The 22,222-nt window shown below is 53.2% G+C and overlaps 1 long non-coding RNA gene across 5 annotated transcripts in view; it reads right to left on the bottom strand.

Annotated features, from left to right (window-relative positions):
- LOC147998546 (uncharacterized) overlaps positions 1–18,167 on the bottom strand; it is a 33,297-nt gene extending 15,130 nt beyond the window's left edge. The window contains exons 1-4 of one of the 5 annotated variants that reach the window (XR_015645114.1): positions 18,082–18,161; positions 10,957–11,027; positions 10,629–10,864; positions 8,235–8,448 (exon numbers count right to left, since the gene is read on the bottom strand). This is a non-coding gene — a long non-coding RNA (uncharacterized LOC147998546). Of the gene's footprint in view, positions 1–8,234; positions 8,449–10,628; positions 10,865–10,956; positions 11,753–17,443 lie in introns of those variants that run through there. The other 4 variants (XR_015645113.1, XR_015645115.1, XR_015645111.1 and 1 more) reach the window with 4 other exon arrangements.
- Between the last annotated feature and the right edge of the window lie 4,055 nt (positions 18,168–22,222).

The following is a 22,222-nucleotide window of genomic DNA, read 5'->3' as shown; positions in this document are numbered from 1 at the left end:
GAAATGGCCTCCAACAAAGTCAGGAGCTGTCTCAGAAAACAGCGCTGCCAGGAGCGGGTGCCGAGGCAGCCGCCTCCCAGCTCATGGCCGGAGTTAAGAGCAGCCCAGATCTCAGAGCACTCCGACTGGAGAGTTGCTAGGTGACTGGACCCAGCCTGGTCCCAGGCGTCACAAAGTTGCAAACATAAGAAAGCAAAGACTTGATGGGACTTCAGGGACCGTAAGTCAAACAAGGAACCCTTGTCTGTCAGACAGGGACATTGAGGATATGCCCCGGGCAACCACGGCTAAAGAAAGGTCTGTCAGGGCAAGATGCTGTTGGACTCAAGGAAGTATTTGGCACCACTGACCCAGGACTTTCAAGCTGTTTGATGTGCCGTCCCTGCAGACAAGCCTTCTTCAAGCCCAGATGAGTTTAAAAGAGCAGAACAGCAGTGCTTCCTGCATGACCCCTGACCCCAGCTGCCTGGCCTTGAGGGCCAGAGAGCATGCTCCCCAGGGAATGTCATTAGGACAGAGTGGCACAGAGGTCTGAATGACGGCCAGGTTATGATGAAGCAGGTGTGGACAGCCCAGTCGGCTGGAGCCGAGAGAGTGAGGGACATGCAAAACTGAGAATAAAGGATAGAACCCGAGGGCGGCAGAGTGGCCAGTGTGGGTGAATGCTTATGCAATTCTTGTTCTTGGTTTCTGCACACCTACCAATGGCAAACAATAAAACAGAAGACATTCGTCCTCTATCTGCCTGCTCCCCCAACCCCACCTGCGCAACCGAAGGCTCTGAGCTCCCAGGTCCTTGGGCTTATTCTTCACTGTCAGGGAAAAGAGGGACACAGTCTCTCCTGTCACTTCCCTTTGTCACCTCAGCCAAGTCCCTACAGACCCTTTGCAGGTGCGGGGCCTCATTTGGCCAGACCTCAAAAATCTTCCTACAAGTCATTGGTAAGAGAAAGTTTCTGGGTTCAGCAAAGGTGGGTGCCCAGGAAGATGCAGCGCAACTTGGAAGCTTTGGCTCTGTTTTGCCAAATCTGTCCCTGGATTCCTGGGAATCAGAGTCCCGGCCTCCGGGACCTGTGCCAGCAGTGCTTATCCACTGTGCACCTTGTTACGCGCTGGCCATTGCTGCTTCTGGAGTCTAGGCCTCTCTCAGGAAAGCCCAAGAAATGCTGATTTCTTTTCATCCAAGAGGTGTTGCCAAAAATGCTCAGAAAATATCACCACCAAACATGAACCTTGGCTTCTGGACCCTTCATCTGTGTAACTTAAGTTTCTCCAGAGGCTGGTTTGTCTGTTGGCTGCCCTATCTGGCTACCCCGAGAGCCTCCATGGGCACAGCCTATAGGCTGAGGCAGGCAACGCCAGCTTTGGAACCCTACATGATAGACATTCTGGGCTTCCAGCCAAGATCTACCTCACTAAGCCCAGAGAAGCCACCTTGAGAACTCTTAACTCTAGGAAGGAGGCTGAGGAGATAGATGCAACACCGCGTAGTCCCATTACCGTGGAGATTAGTTGCTGGCACCCAGCTGCCCCATTTAGACACCTCCAACCAGAACCTTTCTACTGACCCACATAGAGGGTTCCAGGGCCCTGAGCATCCCAACCCCTTGTTTGCAGCCCCGAGGGCCTGAAGCATGAAGATTTGAGAGTTCTCCCGTAGAGCCTCTAGCTTCCACCCTCAGGCTATGGCAGCCCACAGACCTTTAGCTTCCTGTGGCTGTGGCTGGCTGGCACTTGTGTCCCCTGGTATCTATCACCACCAACCACTGATTACCACCAACCACTAAGCCTCGAACCCCAACTCATTGAGATAGGGACAGGTCCCTGCCGTCAATTTTGGAAAAAAGAGAGGGATCACCTAGAAGGAAGTTCCTGTTTGGGGTGCCACACCCTCATTGGGAATTGTTGGCTCTGAATGTGTGAAGAGCCCAGCAGCTATTGCACCTCTCAACTGAGGTGGCATGGGCTTCATGTGGTTCTGCTCCATTTCAAAGCCCTCTGTTCAGAGGCAGAAAGATTGCTTGCTGCAGTAACAGTGAGAGATTCTCAGAGGAAGGCCCTTGGGAGATCCAAACTTTGAGGAATTAATAAATTCCTACAATTAATTCATGGAAGAAACAATGTGAGCCAGTGCATCTGGCTGGAGCTGTCTCCCACCTAAGCACACCCGATACCTTGCCCCTTCCCCTTCCCCTCCGCCTCCCCCTCCCCCTCCCTCCCCCTCCTCCCTCCAACCATCAAGCTAGGAAATTTTGTCTCAGCTAAGCAGCTTGGGATGTTTTCCGGCTGAGGTCCCCAGCTAATGTGCCAGCCGAGTCTGCAGCCCCTGTGTTTGCCTCTTGGCCTGAAGACACAGCCCTCAGTGCCAGCACCTGCTGAGGGAGGGCCTGTGGAAAGGGCTGGGCCTGCCCCAGGGCCTTCTCTATTCCTCTTCCAGTTAGCCGATGGGGTGAGTAACTGTCCCGACAGCTTCTCCTGGCCCAGTTAGTCAGATCGAGATGCCAGGTATTGATCTAGAGAAGGTAGTAGACCCTCACTCCAGGGAGCAGGCAGTGGCAGACCCTCCTTGGGAAGCAAAGCCACTCTCTCTGTCCAGGAATGTACATACAAGCCTCTCTGGTGGCAGCCCTGTTCCTTCTAAAGTTGAAAGCAAGGACGATCTGCAAACGAAGCCACACGCCAAAGGGAATTGCTGAGGAGGCAGGGGCTGGGAAACCTCCAGAAATGAAGGGGGTGGGGTAGGGGAGTGTGTTGGTGGGCAGAAAAATGGGCATCTCCTAAGGGGTGATCTAACATAGCCCAGTTTCTGACACCTCCTTTTCAAGGTGTGTGTCCTCTGCCAGGGCCCAGGCATGGAGGGCCCCATAGCTTCCAGACTGTGTACTGTGGGTAAGAGTAGGGTAAAGGGTACAGGCTGTGACACGGGAACAAGGGAAGCAACGGCTTTCTCTGTGCCCGGGCCTGGGGCACAGTGAGTATGCGTGTTCTCAGCGGCTGTCTCCTCTTCCAAGACTCTGAATATTTACTACACAACTTATTTCCTGGCTACAGGCAGAGTTCAAGGATCGCTGGGCCGAAGCCCTCTTGCTTATCAACTCATATAATCAGCTTTACTTTATTGATTTCCCTGCCACGGGGAACTTCTTTCTTCTAAGCCTGTATTGTAGGCATTTCCGGCTCACCGCGGGCATGCTACAGTCTGCATCTTAGCGCCCCCGCCCCGCCCCCCCCGGTCCCGCCCCTGGTCCCGCCCCCGGATCCCGCCAAGGTGCCTTCTGCTGCTGTTATTCCAATGGATCTGGAAAAGTCTAATTGGAATTAGACTTCCTGTCCAAACAGGGTGTTCCCCACCCACAGTGAGATGTGGCCACCTTTGCTTAGGTTGTGTGCTATTGAAATATTTCTGACACCCTAAATGAAGAGAAGGCTCAGGCCACTAGGTCCAACCTCCCATTCTCCCTCATGCTTTTCTGGAACAAACCCGGGCTGGAGAGTAGCAGCTTGGGAACTATACCCAGCACAGTCCCAAGTCTTTAGCACACGGCGTGCTGAGTGCCAGGCAGCTTAGGACAAGCCGCATGGAGAGAACTGTGAGGGACCTGCACAGTCAAAGGCCTTACATTCCACAAGTACGAGGCCAGAGGAAAGGCGCAGGCTCTACCTCCAAGGCCCTCTTCTTCCTGGTCCTCTGCTAGCCCCTCCCACCCCCCACTTCCCCTCCCCCAACTCCCCACCACAACCTGGCCTCTGGAGTTGCCCACGGCACCAGAAGGACTAGCTTAAGGGTGTTTCCAAGTTCACAGGGATGCCCACCACCACTACCATAGCCAATTTTATAGCCCAGGAGCCACCGTTTACCTCACAGTATGTTCCAGCACAAATGACTCTGGCCGGAAAACACCAGGGCTCCAAGAAGCCAAACCACTCTGGGAGGTGGCTTGTCCCAGTCTTCTGCCAGCTCTCCAACCTCAGTCCCACCATAGCCATGTCCCCCACACACACCACCCCACCCCCTCCCCCTGGTGGCCCAGTCTCTGTGGTGCTCAGTTGGAGCCCGCTCTGTCCACCCAGGGTTTGCTCTTGCCTAGACCACTGGTGGTATCATTTGCCCCTCAGCCTCCTGGTTTTCTGTCTAAACCTGAGGCGGGCCTGCCACAGGACTCAGGAGCCGGTGACAGAGGCCGAGCCTGTGTGGGATTAAGGTCAACCTAGCAGGAACAGGTGGCCTGAGTTCATAAAACCCCACAAACAGGTCCTCCCTCTCAAGGAGGGGACTCTCTCACGTTCCGTTTTACCCAACATCCAAGTAAGGAGTCAAGGTACTTTTGTTGCCCTCTGGTTTGGGCCCCCACCTCTAGGACAGTTCTAACAGACTGTAACTGCCACCCCACCCCAGAATCCAGACTGTCTGCCTGCGTGTCCACCAGAGTGTCTCCCAAGGGTTTGGCCAATCATCAATTGCCAAGCTCCCAAGTCCTTAACATAGATGGTTGACAGTGCCCACTGTCGAGAATTCTCAGAGAACCACTCCTATCTCGTCTGATATTCTGTTGAGAGGGCTCTTTTGTTCCTCTAGAGTGAAAAAAGCCAAGCGCTATTGGTCAAGCGCACCTGGTGCTTGGTCCAGGGGAAGCCTCCCTTCTGGACTCACTAACTGGTGACAGAGGCTGTCTGTGCATGTGTGGGGTGAGGTCAGCCTAGCAGGGAACGGCCCAGCTCAGCCCCTTTGAGGAAGTCGAGTCTGCCACAAAGGGTCTGAGCAGCTTTCCTTGTGTTATACCCCCCTCGCGCATCAGCTGCTGTGACCAGTCTACATTAGAGCCTCGCAACCTCGCATGAGGGACAGCGACGACTCTGATGGTCTCTATGTCATCACATTGTCCAAGGTCCCTGCTGGCCTACAGAGGCTCTAATTCTGGGGTTTCGTTGGAATCAAGTTTTCTGCCACAGCCAATGAAACAAGCTCAAATGAAGACTACCAAACTGTCCTGGGACAATGGAGTCAGGGCAGGGGTATGGACAGTTCCAGACACAACCCCCTTCCCCTCCCAGCTGCCCTCAAAGTCCCAGCAAAGAGGCATGGCCATCGGTTCCCCCCACAAAATCCAGGGGCCCCTACCTCAAAAGCAGGCCCCCTTTTGATTCAGTCTCTTGGGGCCAAGAAGGCAGGCCTCCATGGTTCTTCTAGAACACTAGTCCTTTTGTTTAGGCTGATCAGGTAAGAATAATAAGACTCTGTATACATAGTATAATTTTGGGGCAGCAGGAAGGTACAGTGCCTACCTAGAAGTCCCTCGTGGTTCGTGAGGAAGTGAACCCCTTTGACTCTAGAAAGAATTGATTCTTCTAAAAGGATGAGCAAAGGGGGACCCTGCCCTGGCTGCGTACCCCAGAGGTCAAAATTCAGATGGCCCCAGCTTCTTGGATGCAGGCCACTTTGCCCCTCAGCTCCACAGCTGCCCCTGGTGGCCCACTGCTGTTGTGAATCTTAACACCTGTGCCTGTCCTGTTGGCCTCCAAGGTCCAGTATGTAAGTCACAAGTGCGACGATTGTTTTGTTCAGAATTGGGGTGGGAGAGGGGGGAGAGGTGAACTGCCCTGGCGAGTCTGCCCCTCAAGGTCAAGAAATGGGTGAGCATTAGGGGAAAGGAAGGCCTTGGCAGTCTTGCACAGATTCACATTTCTCACCTGAGCAAAGCCTTAAAAATGCAGCCCCTTAGGGTCATCCTTGGCCTGAGGCCTGGTAAACCCCTCTCAGAACACCCAAGAAATGAAGGAGCCCGCCAAGTGGCTGATCCGAGACTCTCTCTCCCCCCTTGGCTCTTTCTTCCCTAGAAGGGGACATTGGGGAGATTGTCACAGTGTCTTATTACACTCTGGGTCCTAGGCAGAGAGAATGCAGGAATGAAAGGTCCCCCTTCCCAGATGAAAAACTCAGAGTCCCAAAGGTTCTCCTCTCATCTGTGAAAGACATTTCTGAGCATCTTGACAATCAGAAAAAGCCCCAAATCTTCCCCCTACTTCACTGACAAACCCATCACATGAGTCAAGAAATATCCCCTAAATATAGTGGGTAGCTACCCCACTGAGGATCCTCCACTCTATTATCCAAAGGTTCTCCAGTCCTACTTAAGAGCCTGTGTGTTGCTGGCTGATCAGAGTCCCTTGATTTTTTTTCCCCCCTGTCTCCCTGTCTCCAACCAGACCTGAGTGGCCAAGGAAGTCACTAACTTCTGCTAGCTAAGAGCTGATTGACCTCAGTCTGAGTATTCCGTATTCTCTCTCGGGTACCTTGTCCCCCCCTCATGCCAGCATTTCTTCAAGAGGCTCACATGTGTGCCCGGATAAGAAGCTCATGCCCAGAGGTGCGCCATCCACAGAGTATCTCACAGTATTAATCCCTTTGGGCCAAGGGAGCGAATGCTTGTCCCAGACCCAGACCATACATCCCTGGGTGAGGGGCCTCCACCCTGACATACTCCATCTATCATGATGTCCCTGCAATGTCTATCCTGCTCTTAGTTTCGATGTCTGCAAGCCTTGTCTTTCCTGGATCTTGCTTTGCGACTGGCCCCCAGTACGAACAGAGGCTCCGGAGAGCGGCAGGTTTGAGGAAAAGGCATTTTCAATCTCTCTGGTACCACGCGTGAAGCGGCCTACAGTTAAGTGTCCTCTGATCCCCACTTTCTCCTGCACCCGTGAACGGTCTCTACTGGGGACCAGCGCCAGGTTCCTCTACTACGGGCGGAAACCTTAAACGGCCGTGTGAAGGGACGCAGGGGAGAGCGCGGAGACAGATCCCCACTGCACAGAAATGTGAAAGCACCCCAGCCTTCAACAACCTGTCTTTGACCCGAGACAAACGCCAAGAAAAACCAGTTGTGGGTGTGGCCACATTTATCCCCGCCCCTCAGAACCACCAACCGCTGCACACCGTGGGACTGGAGGTGTGGTCAAACCTGCTGTGCCACGCCCCTCGGTGCCTCCCTGCTCGGGGAGTATGGTCAAGCCGCCCACACCAAGCCTGCGGCTGCCAGTGGACTCCGCAGAGATCTGGGGTAGGGGGTTGGGAAGTGTCAATCAGCCTCGATCCAGCTCTAGCCACGCCCATAACTGTCTCCAACCGTCGTAGGCTAGAGATCCTGGGGGTGGGGCCAAACAAGCCCAGCGCCTTGCCCTTTTTCACACAGCTCCACCAACCTTGGGGTCACTCTGCTTTGAGGTCCCAAGGAGTGTAAACGTGCAGACCTCCGCTACCCCGGACTCCCGGGCTAAAGGAAAGGATCGAAGGAGAGAGTTTCCAGAGACATCTCTGATTTCAAATATCCTGTCCCGTTGTCAGACAGAGCAGCCCCTCTGAACTTTGGAGAATTGAATACCCTTAATGCACTTTGAGAGGGCCTGGATTAAACTGCCCGGAAATTATTGAGGGCTTTCGGCTCCGGTGGAAGTCTCAGCTAGATCGGATGCCTTGACACACCGGATTGTCCTCGAGGCCAAAACCCTCTTTATTTAGAGGTTACCTTCTAAAGTCTTGAACTGGAATCGACTATTGCCTGTTCTATGGCATTGAGTGAGGAGAGAGATGGGAATAGGGTGGTTCCAGGAGCTGCTGTCATTTCAACCAATTAGACTGAAAGCCCTGGCCAGAAGTTTTTTGAGTACTTTTTAAGGCTCTATTTCCATCTACCTTGAGGTCAGAAGACCTTGCCCCCTCCACCAGCAGCCTCTGGACACAAGAGATGGATGGCCTGCCAGACTTCTAATGTTCCTGGTCTGCAGCGTCCTCTCCTACACTGGATCATCTGTCCTCTTTTAGGATCTGCCTCTCTCCTGTCCACTCTGCCCTTCCCACAAGCTCCCAGAGTCTGGTAGGAGGGAGTGGCGACAGGAGAGGAGGCAAACTAACCAAGAGTGCTCTCATAGAACTCGCTGGAAGTGATTTCCGTCTGTCACCCATCTCTGCCTCCCCTTCCCCATCCCCCAAAGCGTCCCTTTTAAATAAGATGTTTTAAGAACATGAGGCAAATGGATCGGGTTTGGAGGCAGAGGGAGATTTGGCTGCGAAGTGACCGTATCAGATAAGAGTCCATCACTGAAAGTTTTGGGTCGTATTTGTGTTAGGAGTCAAAGCTTGGTCCCTTGCCATCCTCATAAACAACGCTAGGTTCATCCACCCGTCTTCAATGGGTCAAATAAATCACAACCACAATGGCCAAAAAAAAAAAAAAAAAGGCAGAAAATGAAGATTTGTTCAATGTGGCCACACTGGGAAGAGGAACCGGAGATCTTGTGACCTTCATGTCCCATCTTCCAGGCCATGACATGAGGTTTGGGTTTAAATAGAGGGCAAGAAGTGTACCTAGCTAAGCAGTCTTTGTCAGGGTGCACTGTCCCGATAACCCAGGAATACAGCAGGTCTTGCAGCTTGCTGGTTAGCCTAGCCTCCTGCAAAGAGACAGGCAAGCTTGTGTTTTGGTCATCTTGCCTCTCTGGTCCTGAAAAGGACCAAACTCCCAACAATTTTTTCCAGAAGGAAAATGAGAAGCTAGGAGAGGCCAGACCCATGAGGGTCAAGAGTATTAAGATACTTTGTGTTGTCCTTATTATTTTGGTTAAGTTCTTGGCCTCTCCATAGTCCAAACCCTGAGACATCATGGAAGTGGGAAGCAGAAAGACACACAGACTGTAACTGGTTTTAGAGAAGCCCAGATGGATAGCTGGTCTTTGCTCTTTTGTGGGTTCTTCTTTTTCCCACCCTTTATTGCCCTCCCCCACTGGTTGTGCCCTCCCAACACTAGGTAAGAGAGAGGGGAAAGAGAGAGGAGAGAGGTGGAAAGAAATTGCACATCTGATTTCTTTTGTTTCTGCTTTGACCTCGGCTACTAACAAACCACAACCAACCTCCCTCTACAACGAACAACCACCTCTCAGGGCGGGGCGGAGGGGGAGGGGGAGCCCTCTGAAAAGTCCCCAGGATTCCAAAGGTCACACCACCGCAGAAACTATCTGCAATTGGCGAAACCATGCGTCTGCTGAGAGCACGAGGCAAATCATGGTCAGCTGCTTTGGACAGACAGAAGCAGCCCATCCCCCACTCCCACCCCCACCCGACACAGAAGCACATTCTCATAATATTTCTGTGTTTTTTAAGGAAACCAAAATCCTAGAGTTCTCGAAGGGAAAAAAAAATCGTCACTACACAGATCCCCTCCAAAAAGTGGGTGAGGTAGGGTCGTGTCCCCTTATTCGGGCATTCAGAACGGTCCTACAGTAGTAGGCAGAGGGGCCTGGGTGGCTGCTGTAAAGGGGCGGGTGGGGGTGGGGGGATTGACCAAGAGCTCGATGGAGCACACGGCTAGTCCCACATCTTAAACCCCTTACGTGAATTTGGAGACAGAATGATTTCCCCAGTCAGCCCGCACATGACCCGGGAACTGCACTGGCCTTTTCCTCAGAGAGTGTTCAGGGACACACCACCAGACAGCTTGCATCTAGGAGCCACAGCCTTGCGGCTCTCAGTTTGTCTTTCAGGCCAAACTAGAGGAACTCTCCAGAACCTCTGAATATAAGGGTCTCGTGCCCCTGGAATCGTCCATAATTGCTAGGGAATGGGACTTTGCTGGCTTAGTAAACTATCGAAATATATTCCAGATTAACCTTGCCTCACAAGGGGTGTACGTCAGAGAGAGAGAGAGAGAGAGAGAGAGAGAGAGAGAGAGAGAGAGAGAGAGAGATTGATTTGGCCATGGGTGGTGGAGTGCTGTACAAGCAATGGGCAAGTTTTCTCATTTGTTTGATTTTTAACAGGTTATTCTCAGCCAAAACCTAGACCAGCTAAATCCAGGCTGGTTGCTAAAAGCCGGGGAAACCCAGAAAGCTGAAGTGGAGTTTTGCTAGAAGCTTCGGCTAGGGATGGAAGAAGGAGGCTTTGAGGGTGAGGAGAGTCTGGCCAGCTCCTGCCAGAGCTGCACTGCCTAGCTGTCTCTGGAGGTGGACCTCCATGCAAACGGCGTCAATATATCAAGCACATATGGGGTCTCCTACAGCCCCCAGTCACACCTGGAGCCCCCTCCCCACTCCCTGAGCTGACTTCACATTGAAATTGCTTTCCTTGAGATGGCCTTGCTCCAGGATGGCCACTAAGGCATTGCTAACGAATTTACGAAACTTAAGGGAGAAAATTCCTGTCTGGGGTAGGGTAGAGAGGGAGGTGTGGGGGGAGGGACCTGTACTGGAATCTTGATAAATTGTAAAATGTCTCCTTACATCATCCCCCCAGCCCATAGTTGCCTGCCCCTTCAGTCCTCTGTGACCTCTGGCACAAAAGCCACCTCAGTGGTCCCGCTGAACTGAGCTCGCCAAGGTAGTGATGGCCCACACACTCCAGAGCACCCAGTGAAGGGCTTGGCACCAGGCCCAGCGCACACCTTGGAAACTCTTTGTTTTTAGGTTTGTTTTTTTTTTTTCTCTAAATATAAAACCCTGAGAGTTGTATGTAAACCTGTTTATTGGCGAGACTGAGTGTAGATTCTACTGTTCTCTGTAGTTGGGGGTGTTCTCTGAGGCACTGCGAATCGAGGAACCCTCCTCCCGCCGCCCATGTGTCTTTGCCCCCTCTTCCTTACCTGAATCTGAGTGGCTGGCTGTCTTGGACACTCTTGAGGCAGTCGGATGCGTGGAAGGCAGAGCGTGTCGAGCCCAGCCCTGTTCCAGAGATGAGCTGGCAGTCCCAGAGATGGACAACCCTTCCTCCAGCCTCCACCTTGCTCTCTCTCCTCTCACCCAGTACCCACACTTCCGGCCACTCGTCCGTCCTGCACATCTCTCAAGATGGTCTGCGTAGACAGGCCGCTCCCGCCTTCTGTTTGGCATGGGGAATGCAGACCGCTCCTGTCTAGCTCCACTCAGCCCCCAGGGGCCCTGCCACCCACCCTGGCCCCTCCCGCTCATCACCTGCTTGGTGTGTAGGGCTCTCTCCTTTAGGCTGCTCCTGGGAGTAACTGACAGTGAGGCCGGGGGCTGTCCTGGGTGGACGACAGGAGAGGCAGCATTGCTTTTGCGTCAATTGGGGTACAGGGAGACATCAGATGCTGTCACCCAGCCCTGGCGCACTCCTCAGATCTTCCCTAAGCTGTCACCGCCCGCCCTCACCCTCTGGAAAGGCCAATGCCTTAAGAACCAGAAGACTGCGCTTGACCGTTGGTAGTTACTGGCTATGGTACTCATCACTTGGCAGAAGACAAGCTGAGGTGGTACATGGTGTGGCCAGGATCATCCCCGTCTCTACGAATGAGGAGACTGGCAGCCAGTTAGTGGAAGGGATTTGCAGAGGGGTCTTGACCAGTGGTGGCCAAACCAGAAGTAGAATAGACCCCTAGGCAGGCACCAGCACCTCACAGGTGGTTGACCATGAAACCTAGCTAGCAGTCTCTCTCCTGGCTCCCCCTCCCATTCTGGTAGCTGAAGCCCTGGCTGCCTCCCAGGAGGAGGGGTCCTGCCGCAGAAGCCAGGTGTGAAATCCCGTGCAGTGTGGAGCCACCAGATGTCTTCTCTCCTAGTCTCTCTTGTGTTCCTGGCCCTGGTGCTTTTGCCAACAGGTGGCCTCGGAAGCTGCCCTCCAGCTGCTGCTGGGTCAGTCACCAAGATCCCAAGTGCGGACAGAGAAAGATAAAGATAAAGACCAGGAAACCGTTGCTAACACAATTGGCCCAGAGCAGAGAGTAAATCGCCAGAAATGGCCTGGAAGAGGCTATAAAAGGAAAATAAAACAGGATAGTTATTTATGGCACGCAGTAAAAGATCTGGGGGAATCCTTGCCTTGCCGCCAGTGAGGCTTCGCTTCCCACACTCAGAGAGAGGCCCCTTACCACTTGAGCAGCTCGTAGCCAGACTGGCAGCCCCAGAATTTTGGAGTCCCCCATCCCCACATTGAGGAGGGACAGTAGAAGAAACTTGTCTTCTAGCCCTCTTCTTATCTTCATATCTGTTCCCTGCAGAAGCACCTCCCCTTTAAAGCCTCAGGACCTCGAATCCCACTGTCAACCACCTTATAGAGGAGTCTTGGAGTGCCTTATCTCACTTGATCCTTACGAAAACTCTGAGGGCAAGGGTGTGTGTGTGTGTGTGTGTGTGTGTGTGTGTGTGTGTGTGTGTGCGCGCGCCTACACACCTTGAAACTTAGGGGTTGTTAGAGGACTGGCTCAAGGTCACACAGCTAGTCAGTGGCAAATCCAAGACTTTGGTCTAGGACTACCAATTTCAAGATCAAAGTCTTTTTCAAACCCATCTCGTTATTCTTGCTAGGACTAGAAGACTTTGAAATTCAATTCATTGGCACTCACACTTCCAATGTCCTCCTCAGTCAGGAGATCCCAGAAGGCTGAAGATTTCCAGGCCAAAGGGCACCTGAAGGCTCTGACGTGGAGAAATGAAACTCCAGAGATGGAGTAGTAGATCCCCGGCTTCAGAGTCTATGCCTGGACTTGCAGGGCCTATCCACTCCGTCTGGCTCACCAGTGTACGAGCAGGTCACAGTGGTGTTCTAAAGAACAGCTGTCCGACAGGCCTCCATAGGAAGCCAGAGGGCCTGGTCCTTGCATCCCCTTCCTGGTAGCCTGAGGCACATTCAGTGCCTGTCTACCATCTCAAGTTCAAAGGTTAAGGCAAGTAGCAAGACGGCTCGAGCTCCTGTCCTGTCCTAACAGACTATAACATATGAGTACAGAGGGAGGGGTCCTGGCATGAGTAGACCCAAGCAGCCTCAGTCTTGGGACTCTTTCTTTGGTTGACTTGAGGGATGTCCTTGGGGACAATCCCTTTGCAGCGTGGTGCAGGAAGAGGTGAGATTCGAGCCCAGAGCCATTGTTGGTTCTCCCAGGCAATGAGCGTATGCCGGTGGAGGAGTCTGAGCCCCAGTGGTTCCCTTGGTAAGCACCGACAAGAATGATGGGAATGGCACTAAGTAAATTCCCACATGCCCTTGGCTTGTAGGGTGCTGTGGCTACTACTGGCTGAGCAGAGTGGCCACCGAGACCCCTATCTCAGCTGCCCTTAGTCTTGAGGTCTATGGCCTCCTGATACCCATGTCTCTAGATCAAGGGCCTCTGGGTAGTAAAACAACCCTAAAACTGAGAGAAAAAAAGCCAACTCCATATAGACCAAGGGAGAGATTTGAGGACTGTGCCAGACCCTGCAGGGTCACAGAGGGTAGGGTCTCAAGTCCCAACAGCATCTTTAACTCTTTCCCCAAACAATCCCCTCAGAGCTCCATTCTGCTCCTTGCTCATCTGCCCCAAGCCCAAACTGCTCTGCCCTCCACTCATTCTGAGACCAAGCAGCCACCAATCTGCAGTAAGGACCTGTGGTCTCCTAGCTGTCCTGGGGACTTGAAGGGGTCAGTCCTGGGGCTTTGAAGATCTCTGGTCACCAGGCTGGTGACTCTGACTCCTAGGTTAACTTCCACACCTGTCGAGGGAAGCCCAGCTTTGAGAGCATCCGTTGTCAACCCAGAGCACAGATTTTGCAAAGTGACTTTGCAAGGGTGTAGTTTGTCCCAACCTACCGGACCAGTTTCTAGCAATTGCTTCTTTTTCCTGTCTTTCACATTGTAACTCCCCACCCCTGCACCCAACAAGGCTTGCAGATTCCTAAGTGGGTTGGCCTAAGCTAGATCCTGGATCTGAAGGAATCAAGTTTTGAAATGATTTACAGAAGAATTTAAGGGTTCAGGGAACTTCCCAGAGCAGCAGCACAGTGGCCCCTTTGAAAAAGCCATGTCATGTCTAATCCGTACTCTTTGAGAATGGCCACCAGTCTGTAGCTTTTTCCTGCATTTCTGAAAACAACTAGGGATACTTGAGAGGGAATGAGGCCTAGTCCTGTTACCCACAGAGAGCCTTTACCCTAAGAAACCCTAACTGCCACTTTGCTGGCTTATCTGGGCTCCCCGGGGCTCCTGGAGGGCCTGGGTAGAGTTTTCTGTAGCCAGAGTAGAGAGAGCATTGGAGCCCTTGCCAGCTTGAGTGTCCTTGCCAAATTCCACAAACAAGACCCCACCAGGTTCTTCCCTTGGGTCCCCAGACGGACACGTGGTTTATTCGAACCAGAGTTACTGTCATGCAAGTTTGACAGGAACACTGGGGGAGGGGGGGAGCGCTGGGTTCCCTTTGAAGCCGTTAGTTCTCCCCTGGGCTCCAAGGGCTCTGCCACCACTGTTTCTCTGCTGGTTGACTGCTAGTGGATCCAGACGGCCCCTCTGACCCTGGCTATGTGCTTGGGGGCTGAGGTGCTCAGGGCAGGACACCCTCACTCAGCTCCGTCCTCCTAGAGCTTGAGAGCCCATAAAGTGAGAACAATACCCCTGACAGTGTCTCAGAGAGTGGCTGCCGCTTCCCGCTTCCGTCCTCAGAGCTTGGGAACTGGCAAGGTTGGACGACTGGACACCTCGTGAGGAGAGGAGCCTGGAGTCTTGCACTCCAGCGAGGCCAAGTGTGGATGAACATTAAGCTTACTTTGAGGTGACTTAGCTTGGTGGCCTCTGGACCTCTGTAAAAGCCTTTCAGCAGCCAGAAAATAAGGCCAAGTCAGACACGGGGACCATGACCATGGGTTTTTAGTACCTGGCCTGGGTCATGAGTCTTTCTCCCTATGTTGACGAGGCCAGTGGCAATATGGAGCAGCTCCAGACAGAGCTGACTCTTTTTCTCCCAGCCCCCTCTCAGCAACCAAGTTCCTTCTGTTTATTCGTGTGCTGCTGCAAGTGCACTGACTTCCATTGGCGTGTTGATCTCTAGGCTGAGGAGCCTGTCTGTGAAGGGTACACTCTGCCCTTTAAGACCAATGGACCAGGAGCAGAGGGAGCCAGGAGGACAGCCCCAGGTCTGGGGCAGTGAGGAGAAGAGGGATGATGGTGTTGGGAAGACTTGGAATGACAACCTCTGGGGACCAAATAGGTCAGAGCATGTTGTTGTAAAAAATAATAAAAATAAAAAAATAAAAATGAAACGGTAAATGTTTTTCTCTGGGTGTTTTACCCTGCTTGGGTTCCACACCTCAGTGCCCCAGATATCTGCTGGATATCTTGGCGGAAACACAGCCCAGCCACACACTTTCTTACACTGAGACTCTTACATATAAAAACACACCACACAATAATCTTAGATCCAATTGGTAAGATATAATTGCCCACTTAAACATACAAAGCCCGATACCATCTATCCCTTGCACCTTTTATTTACCAAGTCTCCAGCTTCTCCTTCTCCCACAACGACTCCTTGCTTCTCCTCTCTCTCTCTTTTCTTTACTCACTCTCCCAAATATATCAACTCTTTTATGCTTTAGTTTCTCTTTCTCTTACAACGACTCCTAGCTTCTCCCCTCTCTCCATCTCCTGTCTCCTCTAACTCTTCTCAGTTCCCCATCCTGTCTCTAAACCGTTCCCTTCTCCTCCCCTCACTCTCAACTATTCCATCCTCTCCCCCTCCTGCTCAGGTTCCACTGGCTCAACTGTCACCAACTGTCCTCTCTAACCCTATTCTCTGAATCTAATCCCCCTCTTGCTCCTGACTTTTCCCTCTGTCCAAATCTCACGCTCTTGCCTTTATTTAACAAATTCAGAGAAAATTTCAAGGCAAACCACAACATTAGCAGCCTCTGGACCACGGGGCTCTGGCCTTCCACGGCCACCTCCCAGGCGCTGTGACCCCTATGGGGTCCTGGAGTACCCTCTGACTGGAGTACCCACTGGCTGGAGTACTTCCCTCCCCTTGACTGGGACCTAGGCGTGAGTGAACCGGAACCCAGTGACTCTTGCTTTGTTCTCCTGTTTAAGAGGTACAAAGTAACCTGAGTAGGGGAGGGGGCTGGCAGACAGCTATTGCCCTTCTGGCTGCCTCTCACTCTGCATACCTGACTTCATGATTTGTCCTCAATGCCTGCAGTCTTTGGGCATCTTGTGATGAGGAAGGGGTCATCTTTCATAATGCTGTGAGATACTCCGTTAATTTGTACTGGATACTGTCTGGTAGCATAGCCCAGTCACAAAAATCGCCTGGCAAGGCTTTTGCTGATTGCTAAAGGTCTTGATGGAGACGGAAGAGGGCAGAGCCTCGGACCTAGCGTCAGGTCCCAATGGGTGGAGTTCCTCAAGGTCTCCAGCCCTTGGTTTCCCCCAAGGCTGGACTCCAGGGCATTCGCAGAGTCTTATCTTTGGCCCTGACTTTCTAGGGGAAAGTTCTCAAGAAATTTTGTAGTTCTTTGAGAACACTGGGGGCCTACCTGTTTGTCACATTTCAGGTGGACTTCACAAAGAATCTTCTAGTCAGAACAACCCATGGAGGGCCAGCTTACCCGCAACAGCCCTCGCCATTGACCTGAACCCTGAAAAGTAACTGCCCGGGCCAGCAAGAAGAGCACACACAGTCTATCTCTAGCTTCGGAGGGCAGAGAAGTGCTGACCACAGAGGAGCCCAGAAAGCATTCTCTGGGACCCCGCTGCTGCTGCTGCCACCGCCGCCGCGCCGCTGCTGCCTGCGCACACCCTTGACTGAGCACTAGATCCATCCACGCAGGTTTCTGACCTCTATTTGCCTCCTGGAGCCCCACCATGCCTCTCGCCAAAGAACCAGTTGAGCTCTGCTCTGCACACTGGCACCCAAGAGGCACAGCCTCACACTACATCGGCACCCTTTCTCCATGTGAGATAATTCTCAGGGTGGACGGACAGACCTCAGCCTCTTCTCTCAAATGAACCCCTGCTGATGGAGAGGTCTGGGTAAAAGCCCACTGAGCTACGGGTCTGTGCAGCTGGGACAGAAGTCAGCCTCCTTCCTTGTCCCACCAGCCTCCTCATCCCTTACCCTCCTTGTGCCCCAGCACCCATGTCTGGAAGCCTGCGCCGCAGCCCTTCTTTCCCAGTCTAGAACCCACTCTAAGCCCATCATACAATAGTGAGACCACTCTTAGTTGGATGGTACGCTCTAGGGACCCCATAAAAGGCTAGGAGCTGCAGGAAGAAGCTCCCAGGGTGCCAGCAGCTGAGCTCCAAGTAGGTAGTATCAGGGTGGGGGAGTCCCTGGGGTACCTCGAGTTTGAGCATAACTCTAACCAGAGGCAAGCTGGAGACTGAGGACAGCTGGGGGTCGGACAGTGACCATTTTTGTGCCCTCTTGCAGGAGACAGACTGTTGAGGGAGTGGTTGGCTTTGTCTAAGAGGGATGCCAAGCAAGTCTTCGCGAGAGGCTTTGGCATAGATGCAGGGGGTCCACCATGTAGTGGGGGAGGTGCGTGGGTCTGGCAAACTTTTAAATGCTGAGGTAGCTGCACTGCTCCCCCAGCTTCTCCTTCCTTTCTGGGGCACCCTGATATTTTCATGGCAACGGAAATCTTGCAACTCAACCAGTAGGTTGGAGGTGGCGTGGGGGAGAAGGGCTCAGTGACTTACCATGGAATACCACTCCAGATGTGGTAACAGCCAGGACGTAGCCTTGACGGGAATGGAAGGAGCAGATGGCCAGAGACACTGGAGGCCTTGGCTGAGGAGGCAGAAGTGCCAGGCACCCACGGAAAGCCAGCAGCGTGTCTCCCTTCTTCCCTCAGCACACGCAGCCCCTCCCCAGTCTGGAAGAAGCTGCACTTGGCCACAGGAGGCAGTTTTGAGCTTTTTCTAGCAGTCCCAGATTGTCAAAACTAACTGGCCCTCGCCAACATTTCATAAGGCCTTCCTAGTGATACCAGCGTGGATATGAAAGTGTGTGTGTGTGTGTGTGTGTGTGTGTGTGTGTGTGTGTATGCGCGCACACGCACGTGCGCGCAGAGGGGTATTCCTCTCAAGGAAAAGCCCTGGACTGAAGAAGAGGGAATACTGACTCACCCAACCTAGCCTAAGGTGTGAATGACGGTGAATGACTGCAGGAGGGGCCATCCCAGGACGCGGCGTGCAGAAACTGAAGTTGGCCTTAGCGAAGCGTGCACGCCTCCATTCTGTCCACTGCCCTCCCGTCCCTGGGCAGAAGTAGGATGGGGTGGGGGTAGCTGACGAAGGCTTTACCTGTGGTTAAGAAGGACTTAGGAGAGTCTTACCCTGGTCTCCCGAGGCCCCTGTCTTGCTTGGCTCCTTTTCTGTCCTCCTCAGCTTCTCTGGCTGTTTGCTGAGCGTTTTCTCCACTGGGTCAAAGTCCGAATGGACTGAAGCAACCGCGGGCCAGTAAGATGCGGCATCCTAAGAAGCGGCAGAGGGCATCGAGGAAGTATCCAGCCAGCCACCTTTCCTCCATTTACCCCTGGGGCTTTAGGGAAGGGTCTCTTCTTCCTGCCTTTTCCAGGCCCACCCCACTCCTTTCCCACTGCACCAGGCCAGAGCCTCTCGCGAAGCCTTGCTTGGCCTCCCCAGCCCGAGCCCCAAGGGAGGAAGGAAAGGAGACCCAAACCCCAGTTCAGATGAGCCACACCCCACTCCTCCCAGGTGAGCTTTTAGCTTTTGAAGTTGGCACATTCTGTTTTCTGGGCTGGAATGAGAATGTGTCTTCCCCTCCTACCTCAAGCTTGGTCCCTTGAGCACACATGACAAAGAGGGCTAGTTCTGGGAAGTCCCCCATTGAGTCTGGAGCTCAGAGAAGGCCTCTACCTGGATAATTGGGTTTCTTGTCACCTCAGGCCTGTGTGGCCAGCTCAGCCTTGAGCTCATGGTCCCTCTTCCTTACCTAGTTGGCCATTTCTTGCCAATTGTTCTTTTCCACTTTAACCCCCACTGTTAGTGACCTCCTTGTGCCCTGAGTTATTTCCAGACCAGTCTCTGAGAAGGAGACTCCATCGGGCCATGCTGCTTCTTCACCCCAGGCCTCCCCTGGCTGGCTTGTTGTAAATATGGCTGCCCTCGGGTCAGCTGGGACCAACCAAGATGAGTGCCTGTAGCACCCTACTCTCAGCCAGGCTGACTGGCCTTAGAAGAAGTCATAAGCATGGCGAGGCAGTAGCTGCTGTGTCTTATTAGACTGTCAAGGGTCTGACAGACACTGAGGTACTGTCCTAGCTAGACCCTGGGGACCATATGTCATGAAGATTGTACAGAGCCAAACTGGCCCTCTGGCACCTAGTGGGCCTTCTAAGAAACAGAAGTGTGTCTGTAGAACAGAGGAGACTGCATGGGGACCTGGCAGAGCCCAGGGACTCAGCGGGGGTCACAGGAGGAGATGGATCACTGAGAGGACAAGCATAGCCCAAGGGCGGCTCCCGCTGATGAAGGTCAGGCTGGTTCTGGGGTGGCTGGGCTTACCGCACCTGTTTGTCTGCGTTTCTGAGATTGGACCTTTAAAGAACAAGAAGCGGTGATCTGATTCTGCAATTCTTCTGCCCTTGCACCGTGGTTGTCGTCCCTGCCCACGCCCCCACTCCCAGGCCTCTCCACAGGCTGTGTCCAGTCTCAGCTAGTGCTGCTGGTGCAGGGAGGAGAGGGCACTTGAGAATCAGGAACCCCAGGGACCTGCCTGGCAGCCCAGAGCCAGCCCACCAGCTCTCTGGGTAGCCAGAAAGGTTGGCTTGGCATAGAGTCTCAAAGGTCACACTCCTTCCAGGTCACCATAACTGAGTCTTGGACTTCAGAGTGGGGTTTTTTAAAAAGAGAATAACAATGAACCCCCTGAACAAAGGTGCTCAAAGATGGCTGGCCCCTCTGGGTAGGCGGGTTTCCTCCTTATGGGTTGGGTGGCTTCGGAGTGAGTCCAAACACTGTTTTTTGATTTCCCAAACCTTGGGCTTGGTACCAGCCCTGCCATTTTCTTTTCTCGGTCCTTAAAGTCCAATCCTCTGTGCCTTTTTGTTCTCACCCCTCAGTCGAGCCTCTCCCAACCCGCGTGCAGGCCCAGGCCCAGCACTTACTGACCTGGCCCCCAGTGGTCACCCTGTTGTAGCTAACTGTGCCAGCCTGCAGGATGGATCTGGTGGGGGACAGAGGATGAAAGTGGTCCCTGGCCAGCCATATGTAGACCTGGTCTTCCTAGAAGCCTGCCTGAGCCACCCTGTGGGGGTGAGCCCAGGGCTACTGTGCCCCTGCAGCACATTTGGGGGAGGGGAAGGAGGGTGGGGGGAGGCCTCCCCCCCACCCCCAGCAATCTGCTGGGAGCCACGAAAATAGTGGCAACAATTGCAAAAAAACAGAGGCACATGGTTTGGGGGGCGGGGTGTTGCATTTAGGGACAGTCGCCTGGAATTGTTACCAAACTTTTGAAACACAAAAAACAACAAAGGAATAAAAGCAGTCAGTAATTAAGCACATAACCGTGCACACCACTTGTTAATTAAGCTTTTTCTCCTAAAACCTGACAGAATCTGCTTACAAGGTGATAGCTGAGGGGAGGTGACATATGGCAGGCCATCTGTGACGCGAAAGCATTACAATGAGAGCTTCCCGCCCCCATTGGAGGGGGGGTGCAGCAGGTGCTGTACAGAAGTTTCTGGAGTGGAGCGATTGTCTTCATTCTCTGCAGAAAATGAGTTGATAGTACACGGTGAGGACAGAACTACGGGAAGACACACATGCTTCCGCTCTCCTCCAAACTGTCTGCCCTGCAGCGGCAGCTGGATTCGGCACTCCATGGCCCAAGTTCTGTGCGTCTCTGCTTGGGCGACACTTACATGTCTCTGGAGCTCAGCTTTGAACTCTGGCAGAAAGGCAAAGAAGGGAGGGCAGCAACTGGAGATGGCTCTTCAGAGAAGGAGAGTCAAAGGAACCATGACCCTGCCCTCACCCCCCTCCCCCAGACCTGGGCTGACCTTCCCCCATTAGCACATGGGCCTCTGAGCCCATCTCCCCTAAAGGACCAGGTCCTCACTGTAAAATGGAGATATATTACCCAACCTTGGGCAACGGCCTGGAGGGAGGGAGGCTCTGGTAAGAGGCTAGAAAACACTTATTGAACTGACAGGAGGCTTTGGGCGCGTATGGAGTTATTGATAATCACTTGAACTCTATACGTGATGTTGAGATTCTGTGCTCACTGAGCTCCTACCCTGTAGCTAGAGCTATGCGGCAGGCCAAGCCCTGAGTCACGGGCTCCGGGGCCCTGAGGAGGGAGGACAGGCTGATGACTTCGAAGAGATCCTCCACCTGATACCTGATACCCACTTTCTCCTCCTGGGAAGGGGGAGAGACAATTTTGCTGAACAATACAGAAACGGCCCAGCTGCCTGCCCCTGCCCCTGCCCACCCAGAACAGACAACCTTTGGTCTCTTCTCTGTGGCCTTAGTTGAGTCACATAGTACAAAGCACGGTGGTCTGTGCATAGGGAAGCCCCCTGCCCCTGTGTGCTGTCCCCACAGGCCCCTCAGCCCAGTCACAGGGCTTGGGGACCTCAGTGAAAGGACCAAACGGCTGTTAACAAATATGGCTTCTCTCTTGCTTTAAGCCCTGTCTTTCTTTGAGTCTTAGATGAGTGGAAAGGTGCTGTGTGCATCCTGTGACATCTGTCCCAGAGTTGGCTGAGCCACATGAGGGACAAATGGGAATGTCAGCAGCCACAGCCCCTCGGGCAGGCGTCGCCCTGCCGGTCTAATGCCCCACCCCTTTCTTTCACAGGAATACCCTCTTCTGTGGGGGTGTTACCCATGGCTTCCCATACATACACACATCCTCAGGGCACCCTGACCAAAGGGAGGGCTGCTTACAGGTCCAGCTCTTCTGCCGGGTCTGTGGAGCTCCAAATATTTCCTCAAAACACTTGTTTCTCTGCAGGAAGCCCAGGCAGCCCCTGACCCATGAGGAGAGCACGTGACCCTCCCCAGAAGTCAGGGGCCAGTACTACTGAGTGTACACAGACAGTGTCTGAGTATCTTCTAGGGCCTTCTCCATTGAGCATCTGGGATTTCTTACCGAGCCTTTAAAGGAAGGAGTAGATGGTTCTAAAGCCCTGTCTGTGTCCCAAGTAGGGATGTGTCACACAGACATACATTGGTGCCACATCCTCAGCCAAGTTACCCCAGGACAGAAAGGGGGTGCTACTGCCCTATCACCTCCCACATGAGCAGGTTTTCAAAAAGGACTAGGGGGTCTGACATCCCTGACTAACTCCTGCCCTACAGAGAAGGAGAATCAGACATCTATACGCCCTCGAGGTTAGAGGGAGCAGGAGGTCTCTCTCTGGTCCTGGAGCCGCACCCTCCCCTATACACTCAGAATCCTAACTCAGGCTACCAGGTTCTACGAATTCCAATCAGGTGAACAAGGTG

This window comes from Rattus norvegicus, chromosome 20 (assembly GCF_021556685.1).
Source record: "Rattus norvegicus strain SHRSP/BbbUtx chromosome 20, alternate assembly SHRSP_T2T, whole genome shotgun sequence".
Taxonomy (NCBI): Eukaryota; Metazoa; Chordata; class Mammalia; order Rodentia; family Muridae; genus Rattus; species Rattus norvegicus.
The sequence above is the reverse complement of the archived record's forward strand: the minus strand, read 5'-3'. Positions and strand labels throughout refer to the sequence as shown.